At 39.4% G+C, this 25749-nt stretch overlaps 1 long non-coding RNA gene across 1 annotated transcript; it reads right to left on the reverse strand.

Annotated features, from left to right (window-relative positions):
* Positions 1 to 805: 805 nt before the first annotated feature.
* LOC311054005 lies at positions 806 to 3515 on the reverse strand. Its single transcript, XR_014601706.1, has 3 exons — positions 3019 to 3515; positions 1677 to 1903; positions 806 to 1455 (listed from the first exon to the last, which is right to left on the reverse strand). It is a non-coding gene; the product is annotated as an uncharacterized lncRNA (long non-coding RNA).
* Positions 3516 to 25749: the final 22234 nt, after the last annotated feature.

Raw genomic sequence — 25749 nt, forward strand, 5'->3', positions numbered from 1 at the left:
TAGGTTTGACAGCACTATATTGGATCCATGTTCATTTGTATTTTCAGACATTTAATCACTTAAACCATAAACTTGACCTTTCACTTGGTCTGCCCCCCCCCCCCCATCTACACCAAACCTCATTGCCTATAAATAGCAGATCTACAAGCTTGTAGATCGGCTATTTTCCCTAAAGTTCCCTCCAGAATACACAAAGATTAGGCGGCCCCCTGTAACTCTGAGGATCCCTAGGGGTCCCTGACCCCCTGTTGAAGAGCCCTGTATTATACATACACTAATTGTTCTCAACGTGGGGTTCAGGGACCCCCCAGGGGTCCTTAATATATACGTAGCATCAACATCTGTTTTAAGCACCTCCCTGTACATTGGCTATTTGAAATATAACCAAACTCCATGCTCCTCGTCTGAGTCGTCTCAATGTGATGTGTTGTGAGCTTGTAGATCGGCTATTTTCAGAAGAATTTGAATGTTTTTGAAACATTTTACAACACAAACATAGTATGGGGGTCCCTGGGACAAAATATTTTCAGATGGGGCTAATACATATTAATTTGGGGGTCCTTGACATGGAAAAGTATGAGAACCATTGCATTGATTATAGTGATAACACATGATTCTCTTGTTCTCAGCCACTTTCTCAGTAAGAAGAATCTCCTGCAGTTTCTTCCTCCTTGGACATGACACACTGTAACTCAGCTGTAGATGCGAAACTGCATTTTTTTGTCTCAGTAGTGCTTGTACTCTGTGCAGTGACAATAAAGTTGAAACTAAATCTAATCTAAACATCACTCATAAAAACAACTGCTTAATTTAAGCCAAGTAGGACATTTATCAATAGTAGGCTACAGATTACAGAATATGCAAGGCAAATAATGGCATTCAATAAAACATTTTATTCACAATTTAAGTGCAAGCTCTTGAAGTCATCTCTTTTAAGAGCTTGAATCCTCTTCACGAGGCTACTACTGCACAAAGATTAGTACATTTTTCGTTTTGGTGAAGCACATTAAAATAGTAGATATGTAGAGATATACAGTATGTATGTATAGAGAGTTCACAATATAGTAGTATAATATAGCATATAGTAAAGTATAATATTAGTTTAGATTAATATAGCTGTTTTTCCCCCTTTTGTAAAGGCTAGTGTGACTAATCATGCCATGACAGATCCTACACTATCTGCAATGTTGAATCCTCTGCCAACCAGTACAGTACACAGTCTCCAGGAAAATCTGATGGACGCTGGTGGTGACGCTGATCAAACTGCTGGGCTTTTGAGCAGTAGGCACGGCTCTGTTGGTGGCCAGCGTCATGCTGCCTTGCCTGGAGTGACTCTTCTTGTAGCGAGGGTCCTGCTGCTACACGCTGTGTTGGGAGCTGCCTGGAGTGCAGATGGTCTTAATTAGACTCCTTGGAGGTGTTTCAGGTTATTACTTGCAGATGGGTCAAAAACACCTGAGAATAAAATAAACAGGGAATATTACTGTGATAGCACAGACCGGTAGGATATCATTTAACTTTTAGATCATTTTCTTCTGCTTAAATAAGAGAACACTCCATGCTTCAATCAAATAATACATAAAGCATTGTCATTATCTAGTTAAAATGCTGTGGTTTCACTGACCCTGGTTCTAATGAATTAGAACAATATGCTCAATTTAAAATACACAACTCACGTTACCACGCTTTGACTCAGTCGCTGAAGTGGGCCACAAGCACCTAGAGTAAGGTTCTACTGTGTCTTTCCTCTGGACTCTTGCAGCGCAGCACCTACACGGGACCAGACCTCACACAGTCCAGACTTGCAGTCACAGTGTGCGTCAAGCACCGCCCCAGTGTGCTGTGCTCTGGGGCCATGATCCAGGGAGAGGTTGGCTTCTCCCTCGGTTGCTGAGTGCAGCACCTGAGAATAGAGTAAACAGTGATATTACTGTGATAGAACAGACCGCTAGGGTATTATTGTCTTCAGCTTACATAGGACAACACTGCATGCGTGCAACAAAAAAATCAAATAATATCTAAAGCAGAGGTCTTCAACAGGGGGTCCGGGACCCCTAGGGGGTCCTCAGAGTTACTACAGGGGGTCCGCCAAATCTTTGTGTGATTTTTACATAAACCACTTCAACCAAGTATCCCTATTCTGAGAGGAACTTTAGCCAAAGGCGTTGTGCGTTTGTAGATCTGCTATTTTCGGCAAAGTGGTTTAGTATAGCGGGGAAAAAGAGCAGGCTAAGTACAGAGTGAAAGGTCAGGTATAAGTGTTGTTTAAGTGCATGATTAAATGTTTGGAAATACACATTAACATGAATCCAACATGATAGTGCTGTGGAACAAGTCTATGAAGCTGCCTATGAAATCTATGAAAAAATAAATATTCTATACAATATAATGGGGGTCCCTGCTTTATCTCGCTCTCAGCCAAGGGGTCCTTGGCCTGAAAACGTTGAAGACCCCTGATCGTAATTGTAATTATATCTAGTTAGAATGCTGTGGTGTTACCGACCCTGGTTGTGGTACATTTTGACCCAGTCTTGTAAGACCCTGCTTGTAAGACCAGCCACTGACTGTATGAAAAGTGCTGGGTAACCAGGCTAGTACTTTTTACTTGTGTTTTTCCCCCTATGAAACTCTCAAAGAACAAAGCTTGACTATCTGCATGCCAGCCACAATGGACAGACTCGACTTTCATGAATTATTTTGGGTCATTAATAAGGCCCATATTTGGGCTTTGTTTACGTCTGACTTCTTTTGGGCACACAGTAGCTTAGTCCAGCGTTAGAGTTCTCTCTAAGTTAGAGAGAACTCACTAACGCCAGGGCTAAAAAAGCTTAGCCTTGGATCAAGACTATATATTAGTTGTATTTGATCAAGTCTGACTCAGATCAAATAAATCTACGATAGTCTTGATCCAAGGCTAACAGTAGCCACGCTAACACACAGACTTGCACAGCACTTCTACAGTTCACCAACATTACCTGTCAAACGATAAAACAAAATAATAAAAACAAACTTACTTACCCTTGCACAAATAAGATTGAGCCTCAAGGCTGTTGTAGGCCATCAACTGGTCCATAGTGTAGTAGGCACTGCGTGTAAACACTAAATAATAATCATACAATATCCGGATAATGTATGGCCCGGCGGATAAAGATCCTTATTGACACTAAACTCACTCATAACAAGCTTATACGGATCGATACCGATAAATGTAATCTTCTCCTCGTATTGTTTCCTCTTAATCTGCGTAAAATGTTCTAGCAGTGACTAGCTAAAGTAGCTGCTATGTGTTTGTTTACAGTGTTACACTTAGCCGGAGCTAACACGGTGCTGCTGGACCGAACCGGACCTCACCAAGATGGCGCGTAGGGAGGGGGTGGAGTCTCGGCTCCGCCCCCTCCCTATCCGTAACTTTGTATAATAATGCATATGAATGATCGATAATTAAAAAACAGGTAATTTTCCGTTTTCCATTCATGTAGATGAAAGGCTAAAATTGAAAATCAAGCCAATTTTCGATTTTTGATTTTTGATTTCACATTGAATAATAGACTGAACGCAAGATACGGGCTTGTAAAGTAATACTTGATATCTTGGCAAAAATTGTGTTTAACAAAAAAAATAAATTAAAAAACGGGTCAATTTCCGTTTTCCATTCATGAGATGAAGCCAATTTCTTATTTTCGATTTTGGGACTTAAGAACGGATATAAACTGAACGGACAATTTCCGATTTTCGATTTTGGGATTTGAGAACGGATATCAATTGAACGCTACGTACACGGATTGGGTACCCTACCATTTAATATATGGTACTTGTTGCGTATATAGTGCCTATAACCCTCTCTACATGGACCCTGAGGTGTGCTATCTTGCGTGTTTCTTCCACGTCTTTATCTGTCATCTGGGCTGTCACTGTCAGACAACCAAGCCATGCATCCCCATCGTCTCTTTGTTACGTCAGGAGACCTGGCTGGCTTCAATTTTGGGAATGCGGTGAAAAGTTAGTCCGTTGTCCATTTTAGCCCCTTTATTCTCAACTCGTCGATGGTGAGAAGCAGTGGAACAGTTTTCATACAACAACTCATTCCCATTTTGGCAAAACACTGCTGAAAGAGCACCAACCAGCAGGCTACTATTAGCGAACCTCCGAGTGAAGGGAGCTGTCTAGTGTCGACCCCACCGACCGGGGGCGGGGCTAGCCGCAGCCGGCAGAGTGACACCAGCCTTGCCTGCCCAATTGTAGGCTTGCTTATTTCTATTGCAGGTTGAAGTTAGTGGACTACTGCAATGGTGTACAGTATACACGAGTGGATGATTATATTTGAAAGATTAGTTCAAGACAAGTAGCCTACACAAGTTGGATGATCACTTTAATGTTATGTTGTTGGGATAATTTTATGTCATATCTTTCCTTGTGGCTGAAACCTAAAATTGCAAATGGTTAACTGGTAGTAATACTAGACCTCAAATATTGCCTCTCTTATCGACTTTAACACACGCAGATCTATGCAGTGAATACTAGGGCAGTAAATACAACTCACTCAACAGACTTTCACAGCAGAGTGGCGCAGCGGAAGCGTGCTGGGCCCATAACCCAGAGGTCGATGGATCGAAACCATCCTCTGCTATATTTAAATTTTCTTATTGCAATGAACAGAAGAAGGGCTTCCCAGACTGCGTGCTTAAAGTTGCATACGTCGTATTTAGTTATTGTTTTATTGTAATTTATTCATGTTCTTTGTTAGGCTTATATAATCACACGTACTGACGTTGGCCAGGGTGGTAATCTTAGATTTATTGAATTTAGAGGGGGTGGGGGGGATTCTACCGTTTCGTAATTCATTGTCAATAATCCATCCTATCAGCGTTTTGCGACGACGTCGTATTGACGTTGTAAAATTCAACAGATATCTCTTTACCCACTGGGCACACACAATACAACGCCCATACGCCGTGCATACGCCGTCCATACGACGTCCGAAACGACGTCGACACACGTCTGACTCGGACGTCGTATGGACGGCGTTTGGGCGTTGTTGTATTGTGTGCCCAGTAGAGACGTCTGTTGAAAAGACACGTCTTTGTGCTTGAAAACTTGAATTATGGATTTTTTTATTGCATTTTAAGTTTTAGATGGCTTTTCCCAACCCCGTAGCCTAAGTGAACGGTGAACACCAGTGATATTGTAAGTTCATTAAGTGGAATTCATAATTGTCAATTATTGTTTCCCCCCTTCCTAGTATAAATGTACGCAAGTTTTCGATTCATCACGCACAAACCTTCCCCACCAACATAGAAAGAATGCTATCAGTAATTTATCTACATAATGTGTAGCACGATCAACAAGCTTGTAGATCAGCTATTTTCAAATATGTATAATATATAATAATTTCATAATGTATAATAATTTCAAATTATGTGTTTATCTGTAGTTGGCGGTCGTTATCTGTAGCTAGCTGCACGGTTTAACTGCTTTAGTAAATCTGAGACTTCTTGGACCATGTCTTTCACTCATCTCTCCATCGCAGCTCTCTCAGGAGAACCTGTTCCCCTGCCAGGCAAGGATAACTTTTATTACTGTGTGTAAAAGTGACAGATCATGCTCATTGTCTGATGTGACTTTACTGTTGAAATGTAAGTCAGTGTGAATGCTAATGTGCACTTCATTATCATCATCAATGTATGATTATTTGTCTAATTGTTTGTTTTTAATGTCACCTTTTCTTCAATGAAGCACTGCCAACTACATCACATGGCCTGTTCCTTGGAGGAGTTGATGCAAAAAGGAGTTTAGCTTGTTAGTATATATAGTATAGTATAAGACAGGGGTCTTCAACAGGGGTCCGAGTTACTACAGGGGGTCCGCCAAATCTTCGTGTGATATGATTTTTTTTTACCTTAACCACTTGAACCCTAGCATCCCTTTTCTGAGGTGAACTTTAGCCAAAAATAGCAGATCTACAAACTCACATTGTGAACTTGTAGATCGGCTATTTTTGGCAAAGAAATAGGTGTAGAGGGAAAAAAGAGCAGACCAAGTAAACAATAAAGTTTGATCTGAAACACAGATCTTTACAGCACAGCTATTTATTTTTATATTTAATTCTTGTGACAATCCTGGGGGTTGTCAGGGTAACTGGTGTGGTTGTCATGGTTACTAACCATGTGTCATGTGTTTCAGAATGATTGGAGGGCGGAGTGTGTCATCAGTGGCGATCTGGCCCACCTGGATTGTCCTCTATAAAGTTGGTGGCTGGACTTCACTTTTGTCCTCTCTCTCACCATGAAGCTCACTGGAAGCACTCCAGCCTTTTGGATTTTGGTTGTTATAGCCCAGGCGTTTCGGGCCATATTTTGATGGAATCGTGCACTTTACGATAAAAGCATGAAATTTGGCACACAGTTAGAGCATGCCATAAGGAACATTTTTGGCTATAGGGCCATCGCAGATTTTTCCTGTGGTAACCATGGCAGCCATTTTCCAAAATGGCCACCACCTGCTGTTATTTTACCAATAACTCAGGTTCTAGACCACCTAGGATCTTGATTCTGGTGACTAATCCTACATTTTCAAGGATGGGGAATGCAGTGGTACTATTTAGATTTGTCCTGTGGTAACCATGGCAGCCATTTTCCAAAATGGCCGCCACCTGCTGTCGTTTTACCAATAACTCACGTGCTAGACCACCTAGGATCTTCATTATGGTGACTAATCCTACATTTTCAAGGATGAGGAATACAGTGGTACTATTTACAACATGCTACTACCTAACTACATATATCTGGCATTCAGTTAATTAAATAATAGTAAACCCATCAAAATATGTAATGGTGTAGTACAGTACATGTTTTCAAACTGACACATGAGTCAAGAATGTTTCTTTTATTAGTAGTAGTATTGCATAATTATTTTCAATGGACTATAAGACACAACAAAGACAGAGTACTCATGAGTCATAGCCTAATGGCATATAGACCAATTATTTGTTTACCAACATTGAGACTGGACGCACAGGTGATTGTTTCACGCAATCAATTCTCAACCTCTTATTTTGGGGTGCGCTGGTTTCAGCACACCCCAACCCCCTCTGGTGTGTTGGCTAGTGAGGCGCGTCCTAGCGAGACCTGATAGAATGGGTTTCATTGCGCGCATACTGGTTCCGCGCAGACTGGTTCTTATCAGTGTGACGTCGTCTGTTAAGGGGTCTATTCAATAAAGCCAGATAATCTACACAATGTTAGTTGCACAGTCCACCACAGTAGCAAAGGGCAGTACACTGAAGTGCTGCCTTAACACATCTGCATTGTCCACTGCATCCCTTTTTGCAACCACAGCGGAGGAGTTCCCGACAGGCCAGGCTCGCTTCTGTGTGGTCCAGTGCACTTCCCATCCTCCTGTCAAAATTAGAATCAGCTTTATTGTCAGATCACGGGTTTACAAGTGTAAAGAAGTGGATTAAATTATTTGTATTCACCTGTCTCCTTCCTCTTCCACCCCCATTCACCTGGGGATGGGAGTTCAGGGGCTGCAACCATCACCTGTCCCCAGCAGTGGCCAGCTTGGTAGGCTGCCCTCTTTGTATGTTGAATCAGTGCAGCTCATGTTGGGGGGAGTCCATCAATTGTTCTACCCTTCTGGGTGAATAGCTGCTTCCGTGCCTGATTCACTGATGCCTGGCCGCTTGTGCGGTCATAGAGCAATACCCCAAATCGCTCCAGAGGCTCCATCCAGTCATCTATTTTGTCTGGGGTAGCAGCTAAGGAACTTTTCCCAGTTCCAAAAGCAACCCACAGCTCAGTCAAGTGGAGGTGTTGGGCTGACGTTACTGCCAGGACCAGCACATCCGTGTCTACTGTGCGTATTGTCACCTTGCTATACCCTTCCTTCATAGCATCTTCTAGGTGTAATATGACACGAGTATCAGCCTTCTCATGTACTGTAGTTAGTTAGGTAGTTACTAGCATGTTGTGAATAGTACCACTGTATTCCTCATCCTTGAAAATGTAGGATTAGTCACCAGAATCAAGATCCTAGGTGGTCTAGCACCTGAGTTATTGGTAAAATGACAGCAGGTGGTGGCCATGTTGAAAAATGGCTGTCATAGTTACCACAGGACAATTCTAAATAGTAACAGTGTATTCCTCATACTTGAAAATGTAGGATTAGTCACCAGAATCAAGATCCTAGGTGGTCTAGCACCTGAGTTATTGGTAAAATAACAGCAGATGGAGGCCATTTTGGAAAATGGCTGCCATGGTTACCACAGGACAAATCTGCGATGGCCCTATAGCCAAAAATGTTCCTTATGGCATGCTCTAACTGTGTGCCAAATTTCATGCTTTTATCGTAAAGTGCACGATTCCATCAAAATATGGCCTGAAACGCCTGGACTATTAAAGGACAAGACCACTTTGGTAGAGGTTTGGGTTGTGTAGTTAGTTACCTTGCCATGATGTAACTCCAAAGGTGAACAAGAAATCTAAATTGCGCCATTGAATAGAAATTGATCATTCAAAGTATGCCTACATTGTACGGTAAAACAGCTCTCAAAGTCACGCTTTTTGCACATAAACGAACACAAAGCGATTCAGTCAATATAGAACATCACAAAACCCAGTACTGTTAAAAAAAAAAAAAAAAAGACAACTTCCTGCTGATTTTACTATTTGAAGATCCGAATCCTGGTCTGTGGATCCAGTCCGGGTTTTCTTTTTAATAAAAATGGCAAAATCAACAGGATGTTAGCCTTATTTCAAAAACAAACGGTACTGGGTTTGGTGATATTTTATATTGTCTAAATCAACTTTATTTGCGTTCGTTTGTGCTAAAAGTGACTTTGAGAGCTGTTTCAGCATGCAATGTATTTCAATGAGCATATTTTGAATTATCAATGGAGCAATTATTTTAGATTTCTTGCCCACCTTTGGAGATGCATCATGGCAAGGCAACTACACAACCCAAACGTCTACCAAGTGGTCTTTCCCTTTAAGCACCTTTAACCACCCCAGTATCCGTATTGTGGTGGGGATAGCTTTAGCAGAAAATAGCCGATCGACAAGCTCACTACGACACGTTGTGAGCTTGTCGATCGGGCATTTTCAGCCAAAGCTTTCCCCACAATAACACAAAACAGAAAATACACTAGTATTGAGCCCTGAGGGACACCGGTTACCCATATGGGGTTAAGTTAGTTTTAATAAAATCATTTAAACGTTCTTTGTTTGTGTGAGTTTCCTCCTTTTGTTACAAACTCAGGCGTTTGCAACACTGTTGGTTGGTTGTTGCAATAAATACATTTGGATTCAATTTACGTAATTCGTTATCCCTGAGTCACTAGAATACCTCAAAACGAAGTATGGAGCTCGGCCTATAATTGATCATTGATTTGATTGATATGCTGCATGCCATGAGTGCAAAGTGGTATTTTCTTAAACTTAATTCAGCTAATCAAAGAGGATCTGTGGTCATAATACAGCACTGTTTGAGGAACTATAGTTGAACACTTTACAGACATATTTTTTAATGTCCAGTCCAAAGTGAGAACAATGTAGCCTACTTGATTTAACACCAAAACTGCTATAGTTTTGATCATCTGAAACTAAGGAATTTATAAATGACAAAAAGGGTATGAATTTTTATGACATTACGAAACATCTCTCTGTTTGCTGTCAATGAAGGTGTAAATCTGGGTTCAGACTCAGTCAGAGTAAACGTTTTCTAACGGATGGTTTTAAACAACCTAAATCTCAGTTGTGTCATAATGAACCCTTTCCCTTATCATCAGAGGGTGTATCTAGTAGATTCAGTCATTCTGTCAGGGGTAGTTACTTACTTAATCCTCTTCGTGCTGGATAGCACATAAGGTCTTCACCAATGAACGCCAATGCTGTCTGTCTACTGCCCAGTGCTGCACTTGGCCCCAGGTCCATCCAAGTTCTTTCATCTCTTTCTCCACAGATCTTCTCCAGGTCTCTTTGGGTCGGCCTCTTTTTCTCTTCCCTGGTGGTGTCCATCTCATGGCTACCCTTGGGATGGCACTTGGGTCCATTCTGCACACGTGACCTATCCACATCCATCTTTTGAGCTTGATGACACTTGACAGTGGGGTCAAGCCTGTGCTCCGGTAAAGGTTTTCATTGGAGACGGTCATGGGCCAGAATATCCTTAGTATTCGTCTGAGGCATCTTGTCTGAAACACGTCCAGCTTGTGACAAATGGCCTGTGTCACTTTCCATGACTCTGCCCCATACAGTAGGACCCCAGGGACATTACTCTTGAAAATCCTCAGCTTGGTTTTTGTGCTGATCTGTCAGGGGTAGAGGTGCTTTAAATTGCCTGAAACGTACTCCTAACAGGTTTTTGGGGGTCAATTTTTTTTTCGTTTCGGTAGTGACACCATTGTGTCACTACCGAAACGGAAAAAAAATTACTAAGTCCAGAGCTCGATGAATGTTAGGGACCAAAAAAAAAGTCACTACCAATCAACTTTAAATTGCCTGAAACGTACTCCTAACAGGTTTTTGGGGGACCTTTTTTTTTTTCGTTTCGGTAGTGACACCATTGTGTCACTACCGAAACGGAAAAAAAATGACTAAGTCCAGAGCTCGATGAATGTTAGGGACCAAAAAAAAAGTCACTACCAATCAACTTTAAATTGCCTGAAACGTACTCCTAACAGGTTTTTGGGGGAACATTTTTTTTCGTTTCGGTAGTGACACCATTGTGTCACTACCGAAACGAAAAAAAAATGACTAAGTCCAGAGCTCGATGAATGTTAGGGACCAAAAAAAAAGTCACTACCAATCAACTTTAAATTGCCTGAAACGTACTCCTAACAGGTTTTTGGGGGAACTTTTTTTTTCTTTTCGTTTCGGTAGTGTCACTACAGAAACGGAAAAAAATGTACTAAGTCCAGATCTCGATGAATGTTAGGGACCAAAAAAAAAGTCACTACCAATCAACTTTAAATTGCCTGAAACGTACTCCTAACAGGTTTTTGGGGGAACAATTTTTTTTTCGTTTCGGTATAGTGTCTCTACCGAAACGGACTTTTTTTTTGGTCCCTAACATTCATCGAGCTCTGGACTTAGTCATTTTTTTTCCGTTTCGGTAGTGACACAATGGTGTCACTACCGAAACGAAAAAAAATGTTCCCCCAAAAACCTGTTAGGAGTACGTTTCAGGCAATTTAAAGTTGATTGGTAGTGACTTTTTTTTTGGTCCCTAACATTCATCGAGCTCTGGACTTAGTAATTTTTTTTCCGTTTCTGTAGTGACACAATGGTGTCACTACCGAAACGAAAAAAAAAATGTTCCCCCAAAAACCTGTTAGGAGTACGTTTCAGGCAATTTAAAGTTGATTGGTAGTGACTTTTTTTTTGGTCCCTAACATTCATCGAGCTCTGGACTTAGTAATTTTTTTCCCGTTTCGGTAGTGACACAATGGTGTCACTACCGAAACGGAAAAAAAATTGACCCCCAAAAACCTGTTAGGAGTACGTTTCAGGCAATTTAAAGCACCTCTACCCCTGACAGAATGACTGAATCTACTAGATACACCCTCTGATGATAAGGGAAAGGGTTCTTTATGACACAACTGAGATTTAGGTTGTTTAAAACCATCCGTTAGAAAACGTTTACTCTGACTGAGTCTGAACCCAGATTTACACCTTCATTGACAGCAAACAGAGAGATGTTTCGTAATGTCATAAAAATTCATACCCTTTTTGTCATTTATAAATTCCTTAGTTTCAGATGATCAAAACTATAGCAGTTTTGGTGTTAAATCAAGTAGGCTACATTGTTCTCACTTTGGACTGGACATTAAAAAATATGTCTTTTTCCGTTTCGGTAGTGACACTACCGAAACGAAAAGAAAAAAAAAATCCCCCCAAAAACCTGTTAGGAGTACGTTTCAGGCAATTTAAAGTTGAAAAATTACTAAGTCCAGAGCTCGATGAATGTTAGGGACCAAAAAAAAAATTGCCTGAAACGTACTCCTAACAGGTTTTTGGGGGTCAATTTTTTTTTCGTTTCGGTAGTGACACCATTGTGTCACTACCGAAATGGAAAAAAAATTACTAAGTCCAGAGCTCGATGAATGTTAGGGACCAAAAAAAAAGTCACTACCAATCAACTTTAAATTGCCTGAAACGTACTCCTAACAGGTTTTTGGGGGACCTTTTTTTTTTCCGTTTCGGTAGTGACACCATTGTGTCACTACCGAAACGGAAAAAAAATGACTAAGTCCAGAGCTCGATGAATGTTAGGGACCAAAAAAAAAGTCACTACCAATCAACTTTAAATTGCCTGAAACGTACTCCTAACAGGTTTTTGGGGGAACATTTTTTTTCGTTTCGGTAGTGACACCATTGTGTCACTACCGAAACGAAAAAAAAATGACTAAGTCCAGAGCTCGATGAATGTTAGGGACCAAAAAAAAAGTCACTACCAATCAACTTTAAATTGCCTGAAACGTACTCCTAACAGGTTTTTGGGGGAACTTTTTTTTTTTTTCGTTTCGGTAGTGTCACTACAGAAACGGAAAAAAATGTACTAAGTCCAGATCTCGATGAATGTTAGGGACCAAAAAAAAAGACACTACCAATCAACTTTAAATTGCCTGAAACGTACTCCTAACAGGTTTTTGGGGGAACAATTTTTTTTTCGTTTCGGTATAGTGTCACTACCGAAACGGACTTTTTTTTTGGTCCCTAACATTCATCGAGCTCTGGACTTAGTCATTTTTTTTTCCGTTTCGGTAGTGACACGATGGTGTCACTACCGAAACGAAAAAAAATGTTCCCCCAAAAACCTGTTAGGAGTACGTTTCAGGCAATTTAAAGTTGATTGGTAGTGACTTTTTTTTGGGTCCCTAACATTCATCGAGCTCTGGACTTAGTAATTTTTTTTCCGTTTCTGTAGTGACACAATGGTGTCACTACCGAAACGAAAAAAAAAATGTTCCCCCAAAAACCTGTTAGGAGTACGTTTCAGGCAATTTAAAGTTGATTGGTAGTGACTTTTTTTTTGGTCCCTAACATTCATCGAGCTCTGGACTTAGTAATTTTTTTCCCGTTTCGGTAGTGACACAATGGTGTCACTACCGAAACGGAAAAAAAATTGACCCCCAAAAACCTGTTAGGAGTACGTTTCAGGCAATTTAAAGCACCTCTACCCCTGACAGAATGACTGAATCTACTAGATACACCCTCTGATGATAAGGGAAAGGGTTCTTTATGACACAACTGAGATTTAGGTTGTTTAAAACCATCCGTTAGAAAACGTTTACTCTGACTGAGTCTGAACCCAGATTTACACCTTCATTGACAGCAAACAGAGAGATGTTTCGTAATGTCATAAAAATTCATACCCTTTTTGTCATTTATAAATTCCTTAGTTTCAGATGATCAAAACTATAGCAGTTTTGGTGTTAAATCAAGTAGGCTACATTGTTCTCACTTTGGACTGGACATTAAAAAATATGTCTTTTTCCGTTTCGGTAGTGACACTACCGAAACGAAAAGAAAAAAAAAATCCCCCCAAAAACCTGTTAGGAGTACGTTTCAGGCAATTTAAAGTTGAAAAATTACTAAGTCCAGAGCTCGATGAATGTTAGGGACCAAAAAAAAAATTGCCTGAAACGTACTCCTAACAGGTTTTTGGGGGTCAATTTTTTTTTCGTTTCGGTAGTGACACCATTGTGTCACTACCGAAACGGAAAAAAAATTACTAAGTCCAGAGCTCGATGAATGTTAGGGACCAAAAAAAAAGTCACTACCAATCAACTTTAAATTGCCTGAAACGTACTCCTAACAGGTTTTTGGGGGACCTTTTTTTTTTCCGTTTCGGTAGTGACACCATTGTGTCACTACCGAAACGGAAAAAAAATGACTAAGTCCAGAGCTCGATGAATGTTAGGGACCAAAAAAAAAGTCACTACCAATCAACTTTAAATTGCCTGAAACGTACTCCTAACAGGTTTTTGGGGGAACATTTTTTTTCGTTTCGGTAGTGACACCATTGTGTCACTACCGAAACGAAAAAAAAATGACTAAGTCCAGAGCTCGATGAATGTTAGGGACCAAAAAAAAAGTCACTACCAATCAACTTTAAATTGCCTGAAACGTACTCCTAACAGGTTTTTGGGGGAACTTTTTTTTTTTTTTCGTTTCGGTAGTGTCACTACAGAAACGGAAAAAAATGTACTAAGTCCAGATCTCGATGAATGTTAGGGACCAAAAAAAAAGACACTACCAATCAACTTTAAATTGCCTGAAACGTACTCCTAACAGGTTTTTGGGGGAACATTTTTTTTTTCGTTTCGGTATAGTGTCACTACCGAAACGGACTTTTTTTTTGGTCCCTAACATTCATCGAGCTCTGGACTTAGTCATTTTTTTTCCGTTTCGGTAGTGACACGATGGTGTCACTACCGAAACGAAAAAAAATGTTCCCCCAAAAACCTGTTAGGAGTACGTTTCAGGCAATTTAAAGTTGATTGGTAGTGACTTTTTTTTGGGTCCCTAACATTCATCGAGCTCTGGACTTAGTAATTTTTTTTCCGTTTCTGTAGTGACACAATGGTGTCACTACCGAAACGAAAAAAAAAAAGTTCCCCCAAAAACCTGTTAGGAGTACGTTTCAGGCAATTTAAAGTTGATTGGTAGTGACTTTTTTTTTGGTCCCTAACATTCATCGAGCTCTGGACTTAGTAATTTTTTTCCCGTTTCGGTAGTGACACAATGGTGTCACTACCGAAACGGAAAAAAAATTGACCCCCAAAAACCTGTTAGGAGTACGTTTCAGGCAATTTAAAGCACCTCTACCCCTGACAGAATGACTGAATCTACTAGATACACCCTCTGATGATAAGGGAAAGGGTTCTTTATGACACAACTGAGATTTAGGTTGTTTAAAACCATCCGTTAGAAAACGTTTACTCTGACTGAGTCTGAACCCAGATTTACACCTTCATTGACAGCAAACAGAGAGATGTTTCGTAATGTCATAAAAATTCATACCCTTTTTGTCATTTATAAATTCCTTAGTTTCAGATGATCAAAACTATAGCAGTTTTGGTGTTAAATCAAGTAGGCTACATTGTTCTCACTTTGGACTGGACATTAAAAAATATGTCTTTTTCCGTTTCGGTAGTGACACTACCGAAACGAAAAGAAAAAAAAAATCCCCCCAAAAACCTGTTAGGAGTACGTTTCAGGCAATTTAAAGTTGAAAAATGACTAAGTCCAGAGCTCGATGAATGTTAGGGACCAAAAAAAAAGTCACTACCAATCAACTTTAAATTGCCTGAAACGTACTCCTAACAGGTTTTTGGGGGAACATTTTTTTTCGTTTCAGTAGTGACACCATTGTGTCACTACCGAAACGGGAAAAAAATTACTAAGTCCAGAGCTCGATGAATGTTAGGGACCAAAAAAAAAGTCACTACCAATCAACTTTAAATTGCCTGAAACGTACTCCTAACAGGTTTTTGGGGGAACATTTTTTTTCGTTTCAGTAGTGACACCATTGTGTCACTACCGAAACGGGAAAAAAATTACTAAGTCCAGAGCTCGATGAATGTTAGGGACCAAAAAAAAAGTCACTACCAATCAACTTTAAATTGCCTGAAACGTACTCCTAACAGGTTTTTGGGGGAACATTTTTTTTTTTTTCGTTTCGGTAGTGACACCATTGTGTCACTACCGAAACCGAAAAAGAATTACTATGTCCAGAGCTCGATGAATGTTAGGGACCAAAAAAAAAGTCACTACCAAACAACTTTAAATTGCCTGAAACGTACTCCTAACAGGTTTTTGGGGGAACTTTTTTTTTTTTCGTTTCGGTAGTGACACCATTGTGTCACTACCGAAACGGAAAAAAAATGACTAAGTCCAGAGCTCGATGAATGTTAGGGACCAAAAAAAAAGTCACTACCAATCAACTTTAAATTGCCTGAAACGTACTCCTAACAGGTTTTTGGGGGAACAATTTTTTTTTCTCGTTTCGGTAGTGACACCATTGTGTCACTACAGAAACGGAAAAAAAATTACTAAGTCCAGAGCTCGATGAATGTTAGGGACCAAAAAAAAAGTCACTACCAATCAACTTTAAATTGCCTGAAACGTACTCCTAACAGGTTTTTGGGGGAACAATTTTTTTTTCTCGTTTCGGTAGTGACACCATTGTGTCACTACCGAAACGGAAAAAAAATTACTAAGTCCAGAGCTCGATGAATGTTAGGGACCAAAAAAAAAGTCACTACCAATCAACTTTAAATTGCCTGAAACGTACTCCTAACAGGTTTTTGGGGGAAGATTTTTTTTTTCGTTTCGGTAGTGACACCATTGTGTCACTACCGAAACGGAAAAAAAATTACTAAGTCCAGAGCTCGATGAATGTTAGGGACCAAAAAAAAAGTCACTACCAATCAACTTTAAATTGCCTGAAACGTACTCCTAACAGGTTTTTGGGGGAACTTTTTTTTTCCGTTTCGGTAGTGACACCATTGTGTCACTACCGAAACGGAAAAAAGAAAAAAAATGACTAAGTCCAGAGCTCGATGAATGTTAGGGACCAAAAAAAAAGTCACTACCAATCAACTTTAAATTGCCTGAAACGTACTCCTAACAGGTTTTTGGGGGAACATTTTTTTTTCCGTTTCGGTAGTGACACCATTGTGTCACTACCGAAACGGAAACAAAATGACTAAGTCCAGAGCTCGATGAATGTTAGGGACCAAAAAAAAAGTCACTACCAATCAACTTTAAACTGCCTGAAACGTGCTCCTAACAGGTTTTTGGGGGGACGATTTTGGCCTCCACACTTAGTGATTTTTTCGGATTTAACTTTCGTTTCGGTAAAATACATTTTACCGAAACGAAAATTACCAATCAAATCTAAATTGCCTGAAACGTACTCCTAACAGGTTTTTGGGGGGACGATTTTGGCCTCCACACTCAGTGATTTCTTCGGATTTAACTTTCGTTTCGGTAAAATAAATTTTACCGAAACGAAAATTACCAATCAACTCTAAATTGCCTGAAACGTACTCCTAACAGGTTTTTGGGGGGACGATTTTGGCCTCCACACTTAGTGATTTTTTCGGATTTAACTTTCGTTTCGGTAGTGACAAACTTTCGTTTCGGTAGTGACCCAATGGTGAAAAAATAAATTTACTAAGTCCAGAGCTCGATGAATGTTAGGGACCAAAAAAAGTCGTACTACAAAGTACTACCAATCAACTCTAAATTGCCTGAAACGTACTCCTAACAGGTTTTTGGGGGGACGATTTTGGCCTCCACACTTAGTGATTTTTTCGGATTTAACTTTCGTTTCGGTAAAATAAATTTTACCGTTCGGTGAAATAGATTTTACCGAAACGAAAATTACCAATCAACTCTAAATTGCCTGAAACGTACTCCTAACAGGTTTTTGGGGGGACGATTTTGGCCTCCACACTTAGTGATTTTTTCGGATTTAACTTTCGTTTCGGTAAAATAAATTTTACCGAAACGAAAATTACCAATCAAATCTAAATTGCCTGAAACGTACTCCTAATAGGTTTTTTGGGGGACGATTTTGGCCTCCACACTTAGTGATTTTTTTGGATTTAACTTTCGTTTCGGTAGTGACAAACTTTCGTTTCGGTAGTGACACAATGGTGATTTTTTTTTTTACTAAGTCCAGAGCTCGATGAATTTTAGGGACCAAAAAAAAAAGTCACTACAAAGTACTACCAATCAACTCTAAATTGCCTGAAACGTACTACTAAGAGGTTTTTGGGGGGACGATTTTGTCCTCCACACTTAGTGATTTTTTCGGATTTAACTTTCGTTTCGGTAGTGACAAACTTTCGTTCCGGTAGTGACACAATGGTGAAGAAAAAAAATGTACTAAGTCCAGAGCTCGATGAATGTTAGCGACCAAAAATGTCACTACAAAGTACTACCAATCAACTCTAAATTGCCTGAAACGTACTCCTAACAGGTTTTTGGGGGGACGATTTTGGCCTCCACACTACACTAGTGATTTTTTCGGATTTAACTTTCGTTCCGGTAGTGACAAACTTTCGTTTCGGTAGTGAGGACCCCCAGACCCCCCACTAGCCACGCCCCCCAACCAATCTCCTGGATTCTGACAGTCCAATGTTGGCAGCCCTGCTCATAACAATGAATTGGCACATCTAATGACGAGTTACCAAGAATGATAACTAATGATGTGAGCAGGATGAATGATGACGTTCTGTAAACACATGGTGGTAGCCTATACAGTGTAGCCTATACAATGTAGAGATATGCTTTGCATCTAAATTCTAAAAGGATAAGTATTTCCCTCCCATCTGAATGTTTCATGTCTCTGTGGCTCAAGAGATGTGTCACTGTTTATGAATCAAAGATGTTAATGTTCAAAGCTCCTAAAGAACATTTTCACTGTCCATCCAAATTCTAAAAGGTGGGTTAAGTATTACGTCCTCCCATGCATTTTCCATGCCAGCGTAGCTCAAGAGATGATTCCAGGGTTTATAAACGTTAAAAATGTAGTATTCAAAGCTCCCACAGAACATTTTCATTGTATGTCTAAATTCTACTATTATGTTCTCAGTTGCATCTTTCATGCCACCATGGCTCAAGAGAAAACTCTGGGGTTTATAAACCGAAGGTTTAAGGTTTGAAACTCCTGGAGCACATTTTCACGGTCCATCTAAATTCTAAAAGGTGGTTTAAGTATTACGTTCTCATTTGTAGTGTCCATACCTGTGTGGCTCAAGAGATAAATGCAGGGTCTGAAAGCAGAAGGTTTAAGGATCAAACCTCCTGAAGAACATTTTCACTGTCCATCTAAATTCTAAAAGGTGGGTTAAGTATGACGTTCCCAATTGCACTGTCCACACCTGTGTGGCTCAAGAGATAGATGCAGGGTCTGAAAGCAGAAGGTTTAAGGATCAAACCTCCTGAAGAACATTTTCACTGTCCATCTAAATTCTAAAAGGTGGGTTAAGTATGACGTTCCCAATTGTAGTGTCCATACCTGTGTGGCGCAAGAGATAAATGCAGGGTCTGAAAGCAGAAGGTTTAAGGATCAAACCTTCCGAAGAACATTTTCACTGTCCATCTAAATTCTAAAAGGATGGTTAAGTATGACGTTCCCAATTTTAATGTCCATACCTGTGTGGCTCAAGAGATAAATGCAGGGTCTGAAAGCAGAAGGTTTAAGGATCAAACCTCCTGAAGAACATTTTCACTGTCCATCTAAATTCTAAAAGGTGGGTTAAGTATGACGTTCCCAATTGTAGTGTCCATACCTGTGTGGCGCAAGAGATAAATGCAGGGTCTGAAAGCAGAAGGTTTAAGGATCAAACCTTCTGAAGAACATTTTCACTGTCCATCTAAAGGTGGGTTAAGTATGACGTTCCCAATTGTAGCATCCATGCCAGCGTGGCTTAAAAGATAAATACGTGGTTCCTAAATCCAGGATTCCTGGTTCAAATCTCACTCAAAACAACTCAAAACAACTTAAACAACTACTAAATAAAAACTGAAAGGGTAAAACAACTAAAATGAAACTGTGGTCAATACAAACTGGTGATGGAAAAAAAACACTAAACAACAAAAAAAAACACTAAACAATACAAAAAATACCTCAATCAAATTAATGTGAAAACACTGAGTTCACAAAATAAAAATAAAAAAGACCTTGCATAATATGTACATTTCTTAAGCTCCTCCCCCTGGGGGTGGGGCTCCCTCCATGCTCCTCCCTCTCCTACCGGATTCTTAAGCTCCTCCCCCTGGAGGTGGGCTCCCTCCATGCTCCTCCCTCTCCTACCGGAGCTAAAAGAGGGCGTGAGGAGGGAAGCGGGCTTCATCCATGCTTCTCGCCTTAAAAAGACCGAAAATTGAGATCTTCCCTGACCAAGATTCAAACCCACGACCATCCACTTGTGAAGCCTATGCTTTTCTCTTGCACCACCAAGCCTTTCACATAAGTTAGGATTTTGAGGTTAGATTTAAAGTTAAAGCAAGAGGTGACAGGTCAAAAGACAAAAATCCACAGCAAACACCTCTACCCCTGACAAAATGACTGAATCTACTAGATACACCCTCTGATGATAAGGGAAAGGGTTCATTATGACACAACTGAGATTTAGGTTGTTTAAAACCATCCGTTAGAAAACGTTTACTCTGACTGAGTCTGAACCCAGATTTACACCTTCATTGACAGCAAACAGAGAGATGTTTCGTAATGTCATAAAAATTCATACCCTTTTTGTCATTTATAAATTCCTTAGTTTCAGATGATCAAAACTATAGCAGTTTTGGTGTTAAATCAAGTAGGCTACATTGTTCTCACTTTGGACTGGACATTAAAAAATATGTCTGTAAAGTGTTCAACTATAGTTCCTCAAACAGTGCTGTATTATGACCACAGATCCTCTTTGATTAGCTGAATTAAGTTTAAGAAAATACCACTTTGCACTCATGGCATGCAGCATATCAATCAAATCAATGATCAATTATAGGCCGAGCTCCATACTTCGTTTTGAGGTATTCTAGTGACTCAGGGATAACGAATTACGTAAATTGAATCCAACCACTTAAATGTAATGTATTTATTGCAACAACCAACCAACAGTGTTGCAAACGGCTGAGTTTGTAACAAAAGGAGGAAACTCACACAAACAAAGAACGTTTAAATTATTTTATTAAAACTAACTTAACCCCATATGGGTAACCGGTGTCCCTCAGGGCTCAATACTAGTGTATTTTCTGTTTTGTGTTATTGTGGGGAAAGCTTTGGCTGAAAATACCCGATCGACAAGCTCACAACGTGTCGTAGTGAGCTTGTCGATCGGCTATTTTCTGCTAAAGCTATCCCCACCACAATACGGATACTGGGGTGGTTAACAGTGCTTAAAGGGAAAGACCACTTGGTAGACGTTTGGGTTGTGTAGTTACCTTGCCATGATGCATCTCCAAAGGTGGGCAAGAAATCTAAAATAATTGCTCCATTGATAATTCAAAATATGCTCATTGAAATACATTGCATGCTGAAACAGCTCTCAAAGTCACTTTTAGCACAAACGAACGCAAATAAAGTTGATTTAGACAATATAAAATATCACCAAACCCAGTACCGTTTGTTTTTGAAATGAGGCTAACATCCTGTTGATTTTGCCATTTTTATTAAAAAGAAAACCCGGACTGGATCCACAGACCAGGATTCGGATCTTCAAATAGTCAAATCAGCAGGAAGTTGTCTTTTTTTTTTCTTTTTTAAACAGTACTGGGTTTGGTGATGTTCTATATTGACTGAATCGCTTTGTGTTCGTTTATGTGCAAAAAGCGTGACTTTGAGAGCTGTTTTACCGTACAATGTAGGCATACTTTGAATGATCAATTTCTATTCAATGGCGCAATTTAGATTTCTTGTTCACCTTTGGAGTTACATCATGGCAAGGTAACTAACTACACAACCCAAACCTCTACCAAAGTGGTCTTGTCCTTTAACAACCAAAAGGCTGGAGTGCTTCCAGTGAGCTTCATGGTGAGAGAGGACAAGAGTGAAGTCCAGCCACCAATTTTATAGAGGACAATCCAGGTGGGCCAGATCACCACTGATGACACACTCCGCCCTCCAATCATTCTGAAACACATGACACATGGTTAGTAATGACAACCTTCCATCCGCCTCCATTCTAAATCTCTGAACTTTTAAAGGAGTACAATTCTAAAACTATGCAACATTTCAAAGATTCCTTTTCAGGCAAACATGTCCAGAGTAAGATGAACATTTTAAAGTATGAATGAGGTTACTAGGCGTAAGTATGTAGTTGTAAGCCTGCCTTTAAATGTCCATTGCCGCATCGACAATGAATGGGGCGCTTAAAGTTAAATATCTCCAAAACTACAAATGATTTCAAAAGAAAAAATCTCAAGCATGCATGTCCACAGTAAGGTGGAATTTTTGAACTGTGAATGGAGTTTCTAGGTGAAAGTGTTTTTTTGAGGTCCCAAATTCGTCCATCGACCTCCATTCTAAATCTCTGAACTTTTAAAGGAGTACAATTCTAAAACTATTAAACATTTCAAAGATTCCTTTTCATGCAAACATGTCCAGAGTAAGACGAACATTTTAAAGTATGAATGAGGTTACTAGGCGTAAGTATGTAGTTGTAAGCCTGCCTTTAAATGTCCATTGCCGCATCGAAAATGAATGGGGCGCTTAAAGTTAAATATCTCCAAAACTACAAATGATTTCATAAGAAAAAATCTCAAGCATGCATGTCCACAGTAAGGTGGAATTTTTGAACTGTGAATGGAGTTTCTAGGTGAAAGTGTTTTTTTGAGGTCCCAAATTCGTCCATCGACCTCCATTCTAAATCTCTGAACTTTTAAAGGAGTACAATTCTAAAACTATTAAACATTTCAAAGATTCCTTTTCAGGCAAACATGTCCAGAGTAAGACGAACATTTTAAAGTATGAATGAGGTTACTAGGCATAAGTATGTAGTTGTAAGCCTGCCTTTAAATGTCCATTGCCGCATCGACAATGAATGGGGCGCTTAAAGTTAAATATCTCCAAAACTACAAATGATTTCATAAGAAAAAATCTCAAGCATGCATGTCCACAGTAAGGTGGAATTTTTGAACTGTGAATGGAGTTTCTAGGTGAACGTGTTTTTTTGAGGTCCCTATACCCTAACCCTTACCTTCCATCCGCCTCCATTCTAAATCTCTGAACTTTTAAAGGAGTACAATTCTAAAACTATGCAACATTTCAAAGATTCCTTTTCAGGCAAACATGTCCAGAGTAAGACGAACATTTTAAAGTATGAATGAGGTTACTAGGCATAAGTATGTAGTTGTAAGCCTGCCTTTAAATGTCCATTGCCGCATCGACAATGAATGGGGCGCTTAAAGTTAAATATCTCCAAAACTACAAATGATTTCAAAAGAAAAAATCTCAAGCATGCATGTCCACAGTAAGGTGGAATTTTTGAACTGTGAATGGAGTTTCTAGGTGAACGTGTTTTTTTGAGGTCCCTATACCCTAACCCTAACCTTCCATCCGCCTCCATTCTAAATCTCTGAACTTTTAAAGGAGTACAATTCTAAAACTATGCAACATTTCAAAGATTCCTTTTCAGGCAAACATGTCCAGAGTAAGACGAACATTTTAAAGTATGAATGAGGTTACTAGGCATAAGTATGTAGTTGTAAGCCTGCCTTTAAATGTCCATTGCCGCATCGACAATGAATGGGGCGCTTAAAGTTAAATATCTCCAAAACTACAAATGATTTCAAAAGAAAAAATCTCAAGCATGCATGTCCACAGTAAGGTGGAATTTTTGAACTGTGAATGGAGTTTCTAGGTGAAAGTGTTTTTTTGAGGTCCCAAATTCGTCCATCGACCTCCATTCTAAATCTCTGAACTTTTAAAGGAGTACAATTCTAAAACTATTAAACATTTCAAAGATTCCTTTTCAGGCAAACATGTCCAGAGTAAGACGAACATTTTAAAGTATGAATGAGTTTACTAGGCATAAGTATGTAGTTGTAAGCCTGCCTTTAAATGTCCATTGCCGCATCGACAATGAATGGGGCGCTTAAAGTTAAATATCTCCAAAACTACAAATGATTTCATAAGAAAAAATCTCAAGCATGCATGTCCACAGTAAGGTGGAATTTTTGAACTGTGAATGGAGTTTCTAGGTGAACGTGTTTTTTTGAGGTCCCTATACCCTAACCCTTACCTTCCATCCGCCTCCATTCTAAATCTCTGAACTTTTAAAGGAGTACAATTCTAAAACTATGCAACATTTCAAAGATTCCTTTTCAGGCAAACATGTCCAGAGTAAGATGAACATTTTAAAGTATGAATGAGGTTACTAGGCGTAAGTATGTAGTTGTAAGCCTGCCTTTAAATGTCCATTGCCGCATCGACAATGAATGGGGCGCTTAAAGTTAAATATCTCCAAAACTACAAATGATTTCAAAAGAAAAAATCTCAAGCATGCATGTCCACAGTAAGGTGGAATTTTTGAACTGTGAATGGAGTTTCTAGGTGAAAGTGTTTTTTTGAGGTCCCAAATTCGTCCATCGACCTCCATTCTAAATCTCTGAACTTTTAAAGGAGTACAATTCTAAAACTATTAAACATTTCAAAGATTCCTTTTCAGGCAAACATGTCCAGAGTAAGACGAACATTTTAAAGTATGAATGAGGTTACTAGGCGTTATTATGTAGTTGTAAGCCTGCCTTTAAATGTCCATTGCCGCATCGAAAATGAATGGGGCGCTTAAAGTTAAATGTCTCCAAAACTACAAATGATTTCATAAGAAAAAATCTCAAGCATGCATGTCCACAGTAAGGTGGAATTTTTGAACTGTGAATGGAGTTTCTAGGTGAACGTGTTTTTTTGAGGTCCCTATACCCTAACCCTAACCTTCCATCCGCCTCCATTCTAAATCTCTGAACTTTTAAAGGAGTACAATTCTAAAACTATGCAACATTTCAAAGATTCCTTTTCAGGCAAACATGTCCAGAGTAAGATGAACATTTTAAAGTATGAATGAGGTTACTAGGCGTAAGTATGTAGTTGTAAGCCTGCCTTTAAATGTCCATTGCCGCATCGACAATGAATGGGGCGCTTAAAGTTAAATATCTCCAAAACTACAAATGATTTCAAAAGAAAAAATCTCAAGCATGCATGTCCACAGTAAGGTGGATTTTTTGAACTGTGAATGGAGTTTCTAGGTGAAAGTGTTTTTTTGAGGTCCCAAATTCGTCCATCGACCTCCATTCTAAATCTCTGAACTTTTAAAGGAGTACATTTCTAAAACTATTAAACATTTCAAAGATTCCTTTTCAGGCAAACATGTCCAGAGTAAGACGAACATTTTAAAGTATGAATGAGGTTACTAGGCGTAAGTATGTAGTTGTAAGCCTGCCTTTAAATGTCCATTGCCGCATCGACAATGAATGGGGCGCTTAAAGTTAAATATCTCCAAAACTACAAATGATTTCATAAGAAAAAATCTCAAGCATGCATATCCACAGTAAGGTGGAATTTTTGAACTGTGAATGGAGTTTCTAGGTGAACGTGTTTTTTTGAGGTCCCTATACCCTAACCCTTACCTTCCATCCGCCTCCATTCTAAATCTCTGAACTTTTAAAGGAGTACAATTCTAAAACTATGCAACATTTCAAAGATTCCTTTTCAGGCAAACATGTCCAGAGTAAGACGAACATTTTAAAGTATGAATGAGGTTACTAGGCGTAAGTATGTAGTTGTAAGCCTGCCTTACACACCAGTTACCCTGACAACCCCCAGGATTGTCACAAGAATTAAATATAAAAATAAATAGCTGTGCTGTAAACAATTTAGGCTGACAAGAACAAAGTATTATGGCATTGAATAGCTTTCAACAGGACTGTATGGCATTTTGTTTAAACTAAAGTATTGTATGACTTCATTTTTTATGACACAGTTGATTTCTTATACCAGGGGTCTTGAACCTTTTCAGGCCAAGGACCCCTTAGCTGAGACAGAGATGAAGCAGGGACCCCCTCTACATATTGTATAAAATTGTGTTTCAGATTAAACTTTATTGTTTGGGTTAGGGTTAGCTCTTTTTTCCCTCTACACCTATTTCTTTGCCAAAAATAGCCGATCTACAAGTTCACAATGTGAGTTTGTAGATCTGCTATTTTTGGCTAAAGTTCACCTCAGAAAAGGGATGCT

The sequence above is a fragment of the Gymnoscopelus microlampas genome, assembly GCF_963454915.1.
Source record: "Gymnoscopelus microlampas genome assembly, chromosome: 10".
NCBI classification, from domain to species: Eukaryota; Metazoa; Chordata; class Actinopteri; order Myctophiformes; family Myctophidae; genus Gymnoscopelus; species Gymnoscopelus microlampas.